The sequence below is a fragment of the Alexandromys fortis genome, unplaced genomic scaffold, assembly GCF_014885135.2.
Source record: "Alexandromys fortis isolate MF-2015 unplaced genomic scaffold, M_Fortis_MF-2015_v1.1 scaffold_360, whole genome shotgun sequence".
In the NCBI taxonomy this organism is placed as follows: Eukaryota; Metazoa; Chordata; class Mammalia; order Rodentia; family Cricetidae; genus Alexandromys; species Alexandromys fortis.
This window is the reverse complement of record NW_026068238.1, coordinates 360,954-369,934: the sequence shown is the minus strand read 5'-3', so window position 1 is coordinate 369,934 and position 8,981 is coordinate 360,954. Positions and strand designations below refer to the sequence as shown.

At 37.3% G+C, this 8,981-nt stretch overlaps 1 pseudogene; it reads right to left on the bottom strand.

Annotated features, from left to right (window-relative positions):
* Window positions 1-692: 692 nt before the first annotated feature.
* Window positions 693-3,435, bottom strand: LOC126493919 (olfactory receptor 52E1-like; annotated as a pseudogene).
* Window positions 3,436-8,981: the final 5,546 nt, after the last annotated feature.

Genomic DNA, 8,981 nt, shown 5'->3' with positions numbered 1-8,981 from the left:
CAGCATCCATGTAGAAACCTGTTGTGATGATCAATATCTGTAACCTCAGTACTGGGAGGTGGGTAGGAGGCAGAGACAGGAAGATTCCTGGAGCTCATTGAGCAAACACTCTAGAAAGATGAAAGAGTACCAGTTTCAGAAAGAGAGCATGCCTCAAAGAATAAGCTTGAAGGTGATGGAGGAAGACAACAGGCATCAATTTTTGGCCTCTATACATTTATGTGCAAACAGATATGAACACGCACCTATGTTCATGTGCACACACACAGGAACACAGACACAGTCACACAAATGCACATGATGCACAGAAAAGGAAAAATATTAACACAAAGTCTGAAAAGTGAAAGTCACTCATGTATTCTGTAAATACCTGTTATTACTAAGCTAGTCACTTCTGCTAGTTTCATGTGATTTTCCATGTAAATGCTACTTCATCATACAATGATTAACATTTTTTGTACATAATTGGAGCTACTGTCCATGTTAAAAATTGGGAGCTTATTTTCCTCATTATTAAAAGTAAAATTTTTCATAAATTTACACATTGAATAACCTTTTCTTTAGATATCAGAATTTTATATTAGCTTGTAAAAAGTAAGGTCCAGTTTTTTCTATGTATCTCTCTTAACCTCATACATCTAAATGTTTATAGTTTATTTCTGATGTCCATAACTACCCTTTCTTTGATCTGCTTAGTTATAACCATAAATAACAGGATTAAGAGCAGGTTAGCTGACAACATAAAAATTGACAAGAAGAATGTAGATGTACCGGGCAATTTTCGGCCAAATCGATGGGACATATCAGAAAAAAGTGCTGGTGCATGGACAGAAAGCATGAGGCAGGGAGGGGAGCAGAGAAAAATGTAGAGCTCAATAAAAGTCAAGGAAGAAAGAAAGAAAGAAAGAAAGAAAGAAAGAAAGAAAGAAAGAAAGAAAGAAAGACATAAACATGAGAGCCACAGGTGCTAAGTGTCTTGAGCCAGGCGTCCTGAGTAGAGAGTTGAAACACAGCACAGAGGACCTGGACATAGGAAACGACAATGGCTATGATGTCACATATCAGGCTAGCAATGGTAAACAAGCCCTATTTGATGTTGACCTTGATTCTGGTACAGGGCAGGTGGGCAATGCCCATGTGCTCACAATATGTGTGGGGAATTATATGGTGCCCACAAAATGGTAACTGTAAGATAAGAAAGACCAAAGGTCTTAGGAGGGTGATCCAAGCAAATGATGAATACTACCTTCTTTGACAATACCAATGTACAGTGAAGAGGATTACAGGTGACCACACATCGATCATAGGCCATGGCCACGAACACAGCTGACTCCATGTCAGTACACAGGTGGATGAAAAACTTCTGGATGAGACATCACTCAAATAATATTTCTTTCAGGTTAAGCCAAAAGATTCCAAGCAGCTTAGACCCTAAGCAATAGAGGAGAGAGTGCCCAAACTGGCTTTGCCTTGTAGTCAGACTGACTGATGAGTATCTTAAATATCACCATAGAACCTTCATCGAGCAACTGATGAAACAGAAGCAGAGACCCACATTGGAGTACTGGGCTGACCTCCCAAAGTCCAGTTGAAGAGTGAGAGGAGTGAGAATATGAGCAAAGAGGTCAAGGCCATGATGGAGACACCCACTGAAACAGTCTACCTGCGATAATGGGAGCTCAGCAACACCAACCAGACTGGGAAGGAATAAGCATAGGACCAAACTAGTTTCTCTGAATGTGGTTGACAGTTGCATGGCTGGACAGACTGATGGGCCGTTTACAGTAGGACCAGGATTTATCCCTACTGCTTGTACTGGCTTTTTGGGAACCTATTCCCTTTGGATGGATACCTTGCTCAGCCTGGATATAAGTTGGACCTTCCCCAAAGTAATGTGCCTTACCCTCTCTTTGGAGTGGATGGGGCTGGGTTATAAGGGTAAGTGGAGGGAATGGGAGAAATGGGGGAGTAGGAACTTGAACGGGTATGTATAATGAAAGAAAGATAGCTTGTTTATAGACGATATTGCCTTTTATCAGAATGTATTTCTGACTTCTTTATAAAAGTCAGGTGTTCCTAGTTGTGCAGATTTATGTTCATCTTCAATTGATCAATGTGTTTGTTTTTGTGCCAATACCATGCTGTTTTTATTACTATAGCTCTGTAGTTTGAAGTAAGGGATGACGATACCTCCAGAAGTTATTTTATTGTCAGGATTGTTTTAGCTATTCTGGGTTTTTTGTTTTTCCATATGAAGCTGAGAACTGTCATTTCAAGGTCTGTAAAGAATTATGTTGAAATTTTGATAGGGATTGCATTAAATCTATAGATTTCTTTTAGTAAAATTACCAATATTACTCTATTCATCTTACCAACCCATGAGCATGGGAGATATTTCCTTCCTCTAATATCTTTTCAATATCTTTTTTCAATGACTTAAAGTTTTCATCATACTAGTGTCACAACCAGCCTCAACAAAAATACCACTTTCTAGGGTAGGAACATGGAGATTTAGAAATTTTAATTGAGAATATGAAGACACAAATTAAAAATAACAAAACAGGAAACATAGACTATTACTGGAAGGGAGCTCCAGTGAGTACTGAAATCACCCACATTTAATTTCCAATTGCTTAAAATACCCCTGACCCCAAAAAGTAGAAGTAAGACCAAAAAAATACTGCCTTAACATGATACAAGGAAATAACAGACTAGTTGAAGATTGTGGGCTACATCTATAGTTAAACATTCTATTTAAAATGACTTGTATAAAACAAGCCATACTCATACCCTAGTCCAAAATATTCTGTAGGCAAACCGCTCCCTTGGAGGAATCTAATGTTTTCTTCTTAAATGAACTAGAACCTTAGTTGGATGGATCCTTAGACTTTTGTTTGAGGTAAAAACATCTACTTCTCTATTCCTAAAATACAAAGTCTGGATATTAACCACAACTGTTGACAATAACCTTGAGAGAGCAGAACTCTCTGATCTAAATCTAGGTAGAACCCTTGTTTGAAGTAGAAACACAATAACCTTGAAATAATAGAGGTGAGTTCTAATTCTCTGACCTTTGGTCAACATAGAAATAGACTCACATTTTTGGGCCTCCACAATTCCTCCCTTTTTATTGATTTTAACAAAGCCTGTGCTTCTAAAACAGGACAGATGATAGTGTCTGCCTTAGGTGAACACTTTCCCATTTCCCAGACTTACTCATCTTCAGCACATGCATTCCAATCATACATGTTCATGTCTTGGATGCCTGGGAGGATAAAGGATCAAACCCATCACTGACTCCTGACCTCTGTAATCAAAGGGTTAAGGGAGAAAGTACCTCTGGGCTCTGTGTCTCTGAGCCAAGTGCCTGTCAAGAGAGTTCATTAGCAATTAGCTAATGGTAAGCAAGCAGATAATACGTTGTGCTATGGCCATAGTACCGCCTAATTACAAGAGTGGAGGATCACCAGGGTTGGGAATGCCTACTTTGAATTGGTCTAAAGTGTTTCTTAACAGTATTCATTTGTATCAAAATCTAAATTTGTCTTATCAAATGTCAAATTCAAGAACTCATCGGTATTGTCAAACTTTTCTTAGACAAGTTCTAATCTTTTTCTAATCATTAACATCTTATAGTGAAATAAAGCATTAACAAGTCAATACCATAACACAATTTGTCAAATCACAATTCTCTTAAATCCATTCTAACCAAAAGAACGGGTTTTTGTAATGGGTGAGAGAATAAATGCAAAGCTGCTTTTAATCAATAGTCCCAGTCTCTGTGCAGCAGCAAAAACCTTTTGGCTTCAGTCATTCCTTGTAACAAGTGTTTTTTGGTTTTTTGTTTCTTTGTTTGTTTGTTTGTTTTTTTCCCAAGTGTTGTTTTTCTCTCAACATTTCAACAGCAGACTGAATACTTCGCTGGCAATCTAAGATCTGTGTCAAAAAGTATAAAACAGTCAAATGTTCAGTCTGTATTTCTCACCTGGTTCCAAAGTAAACAGGACTCACTAATCTGGAAGTTGGCACAGAAAGTCCATCAAGAGACTGGAAGTCACCATCACCATAATCTTCTTTCTCTTCTCAGCTTGATGTTATAATTCAGGAACATTGGTTCAGGTACCCATTTCCTAGGCCTACAGCATGTTGGTACAAGGAAATCAGGAACAAAGACTCACTCTAACTCCAACTCTTGTGTGGGAATGTTAGCAGCTATGATGTCATTGGAGCTGGTACCTTTCTGTTGAACACATCAACTGGATGTTCTGGTAGCCATCTTGCTTGAGCCTCATCCTGTGAAAAAACACAGACATACCCTTAACAAAGGATCAGGTTTTTTCCATAATCCATAAAGGGTCTCTCCACCTTGCTTTAGCAAAGGTCATCTTGGTGCCATCAAGCCAAAATCTGTCTGCAGCAGATTGTTCATGGACATTCATATTTAAGAAGTTTAGTGTAAAGAGTGCATGGATCAAGTCATTATGTGGCATTTGAGGATATGATTCTCCTGTTTTTAATTTTTGACATTGTGTTTTCAAGAAGCCAAGGGTACACTCCACAATTTTTTGTCCTTGAGGATTTTAAGGAATACCTGCCTATGTTCGATATTCTATTGGGATCAAAATTGCTGAAATGCTTTACTAATACATCCACACACATTATCTGTTTTTATGGTTTTTGGGGTCCTCATATATGACAAGCATTTTAAGCAATGAGTTATTATATGCTTAGTGGCTTCTCCAGTTTGTGCAGTGGCCATCAAGAATCCTGAATATATATCAATTGTCACATACACATATCTGATTTTTGCCAAATCTACAATATGAGTAACATGCATTTGCCATAAATGATTAGGAAGTAGTCCTTAGGGATTTATCCCTAGATGAGGTACAGGCAAACACTGTGAACATATATCACATTGCTTAACAATTTGTTGAACAACTTCTTTTGTTAATCTAAATTGTTTTCTTAACATTATACTATTTTAATGATACAGAGCATGTAATCCCTGAGCAAGCTCAACCTGAAATAAAGTAATTATTTTTGTAAGTTTATCAGCTAAAGCATTATCTTCTGCTAAAGAAATATTTAAATGCACTCCTATATGCCCTACAAAGCATGGCGACCTTCTTTGTTGTATGGCATTTTGAATTTACTGGAACAGCATCTTAACTAGCATATTGCTACTCCCAGTACATGAGATGGTTTCTAGGACTTAAAGAACATTAAATATATATTGACTGTCAGTATATAGATTAAATGCCTTATCTGCAAAAAAAGCTGAAGCACTATAGCAACAGCTCACAGCTCAATAATTTGAGCTGAGGGAGTTCTGCTTACACTACACATCCTTCACCATTAACCACATATGCAGCTCTTCCATTGGAAAAAAACCATCTGTAAAAAATAACATAGCACCCTTTAAGATCTTTTGCTACAACTTTAGGGAAAGTAAAGGAATGTAGCTGTGTGAATTGCAATAATGGATCAGCTGGGGAAAGGTTATTAATCTGGCTTTGAAATTGAGCAAATACAATTGCCCAAAAATGACTATTTTGAACCAATCAATCTTTTGCTTAGTATAAGGAACACTGGTCATATCTGGTTCCCTGTCAAAATATCTCCTAGATTCCATCCTGCTCTTCTTTGCTAAGCAAGCTACTGCTTCAAAATAAGGGTTTAATACCTTAACTGGCAAAACAGGAAAACGTAGCCATAAAGCAGACCATTTTGCCATAATACTGCTGTAGGAGTATGTTTTGTAGGCAATATATATGCTTGCCAAGGCTGATCATAATTAATATAATGCACTTGCTGTTTCTGTATAGCATACTCTATCTGTTTAAGTATCTGTCTGCCAGCTTATGTAAGCTGCCTACTGGAACTTGAATCACTGTAGCCTCTAAGAATTTCACTTTAGTGACTCAAGATCTCCCGTAGGATATTTTAAATAAGGTTTTCACAACTATCTTTCTTCTAATCCAAATTGCAAGTCTGCCAAGCTGACAGGCTTAATATGCTAATTTACATTTTCACAGACACTTGCCTGGCCTGGGGCTACTTTTTTGCAGCTTGGTTGTCGGATCAGGGCCCCAGGAACTTGGATAGCAGCTAAAGCTGGGCTGCATGGAGGGGCACAAGCTAGGCATATCCACTGACCAACTTTGGGTGCTGACTGTGGGAGGTATAACTCTTCAAACTTTTTTTTTGTCTCCTGCCTTTCCTGGCTCCACCTAACAGCACACCACGGGTCAGACTCAGCTTGCTACTGTGCATGTGTGTGGACTGCCACAATCTCAGTAGAAACCTAGGCCATTGCTGGGTCACATGTCACATTCCCTTCATTCTTCTAACCCATTCAGCAGTAACAGAGGCTGGGACTTGGTGACTGTAGCACTGATGCTTGCAGGGGTGAAGGTGAAGCCTCACTTTGGCCTCTCTGAGTCCAGGAGCAGCCTGAAAGTGGTAGTGGATATGCCACCAGCATGGGGTGAGAATATAATATTTACAAACTCTACATATCTCTGCCTTTGTTGCTGCTCCATTTTAGCTATTCTAGCTATCAAAATACATCTAAGAGACTGTACAGATAGTTAAATACTATCTTCTTGTCCCATATTTACAAATATTTACAGTTCTACTCCCAATTTTTTGCCCTGCCTTTTTCTTTCCTCTTATTATCTACTATTTATTTCCAAGTGCTTATTACTCACTTCTCCAACTGTGGTGTAATTATCTTGCGGGGTCCCTCATGTACTCCCTTGTATTCCTGGCCATACTTCTCTGTGTTTTGAAGTTCACTTTTTGCCCCACGATGTGCTACCATATGTTGTGGACCAGCCTCACCAAAAATACCACTTTCCAGGGTATACAGGTCTTTTCCTTGCCTGGTTAGAGATACCCCAAGCTATTTTATGTTATTTGAGGCTATAGTGGAAATGGTTGACTCCGTGATTTCTTTCTCAAATCATTTGTCATTTTTATGTAGGGGGGCACTGATTTTTGTGAGTTAATGTCTATTCAGCTGCTTTGCTGAAAGGGTTTATTTGTTATAGGAGTTTCCTGGTGGAATTTTTTGGATCTCTCGTGTATGGTATCATATAATCTGCAAATAAAAATACTTTGATTTCTCCCTTTCCAATCTATATATCCTTGTTCCCCATCAGTTGTTTCATTGCCATAGCTAAGAGGAGAAGAAGATGGAGGAAAAACTGGATGGTATATAAAATAAATGAAAAAAGTTTCTTAAATAAAATAATAATTATTAAATATTTGCATATAATATGGCACAGTATGAATGAAAAATTACAATCACTTTATTATTTTAATCATTATGGGTTTTATGCCATATTTTCTTATTAGACATATTTTCTGTGAAAACAAAAACTTTTATTATTATTTCAATCATCTTTAAATGTCTTAACATCTTGAAGAGTGACAGGTCATCATATTTTACGAAAACTTTCCATTTTTTTTCATCACTGTGCCTCAAGAGCATGTGGATGTTCTTTGGGAGAATAATGTTGTTCATCTTCTCTCAACATTGGCATATAGTTTAATAGTGGAACCCTTGTCTAGTAAATCTAGTCTCACAGGAAGACCTCTAAGTCCATGATTGTGAAACAGTACATTCCTGCCTCTATGTTATTACTGATTACAATTCTAAATAGCTAAGAAAGCACACCAGACAGGTAAAACACAGTCCCAAATGCTATCAAAACTAGGCTGCTGGTATAATATATGCACAAAGAACTTATTCTGGTTAAGATTTCAATTGCAGCTTTTTTTTTTTTTTTGACTATTCCAAAGGGATGTTCCATCCCATGACCTCTTCTGGCTCAAACACATTCCAGAAAGTTTGTTCATGGTGAGGGCTCTCCATCCTGTGGGTGCTGTCCCTCTGACATGCAGTGTGTACTTGACTCAGTTAAACGCTCTCTCATAAGGCTCTTGAATTTAGCAGGTTGTATCAAGGAAGGAAGAAAAGTCTGCATTTGTTCTGTGATAATTTGGAGTATGACAGCATCAAGTCCACGTGACTGGAATTTCTGTAACTTTGAAATCATTTTAGTATGTCTTCTCTTTTTTCAATTTAAAATCCACTTTGCTACAGTGCATTCACAAATAACGTCACTCATTCAGATTAGCATATAAATTGTATTTTATCATCTAAAATCCCCTGCATTTGCCTCTCTTGACTGAAGCATTGCTTGTGAACGCGCTGTATATTCTCAAGATGAGAACAAGTAGTCAAACTGCTGCTGAATTCACTTTTTATGCTTTGTTCTCCAAACCTAAGATTATGTTTACTTCATTTAATACCATATTTCAACTTATCTTTACTACTGATCCTCCTTTGAATTTGGAAGGAAAATGTGTATTATTTACCTACTTAATTTGTGGCTAGATGCAGAATCCTAAGTCAGCATATCAAAATCACTGTGACACCAACACTTCATGACCCATATCTGAGGAATCCAAGAAACATTTTCCACACAGCTTGTGGTGATTTATGCTTTTCTATCACTATACCTTTGATGGTTGATATAATATAATGTTGCTTTAGCTCTTGATTTCCTTGATATCACTTACAAGTTTTTGGGGGGTGTTGTTTTTGAATTTTATTTAGTGCTGTTTTTGTTTTCTAAAATAATATGCTATAACAAGATAAAATAAAACAGAAAGTGGTGAATAGAAATTATATAAAACAAACAGAAGGAAAAGAGCCCAAAGGAAGCACTATAAACAGAAACCCACTTGTTTAATACTCAGGAGTGCCATAAAAACACTAAACTGGAAGCCATTTATATATATGCTAAGGACCTATGTGATTGAAAACAGAAAAGAAAAATTATATAAAAGATTATATATATCATGAAAAAAGCAAAAATGTAACTTATTAACTAGAGGAAATATGTGCCACTAATATGTCTAAACATGGTGCTGCTTTTAAGGTAGTTTTTGGACAAAGCAGCGAAATG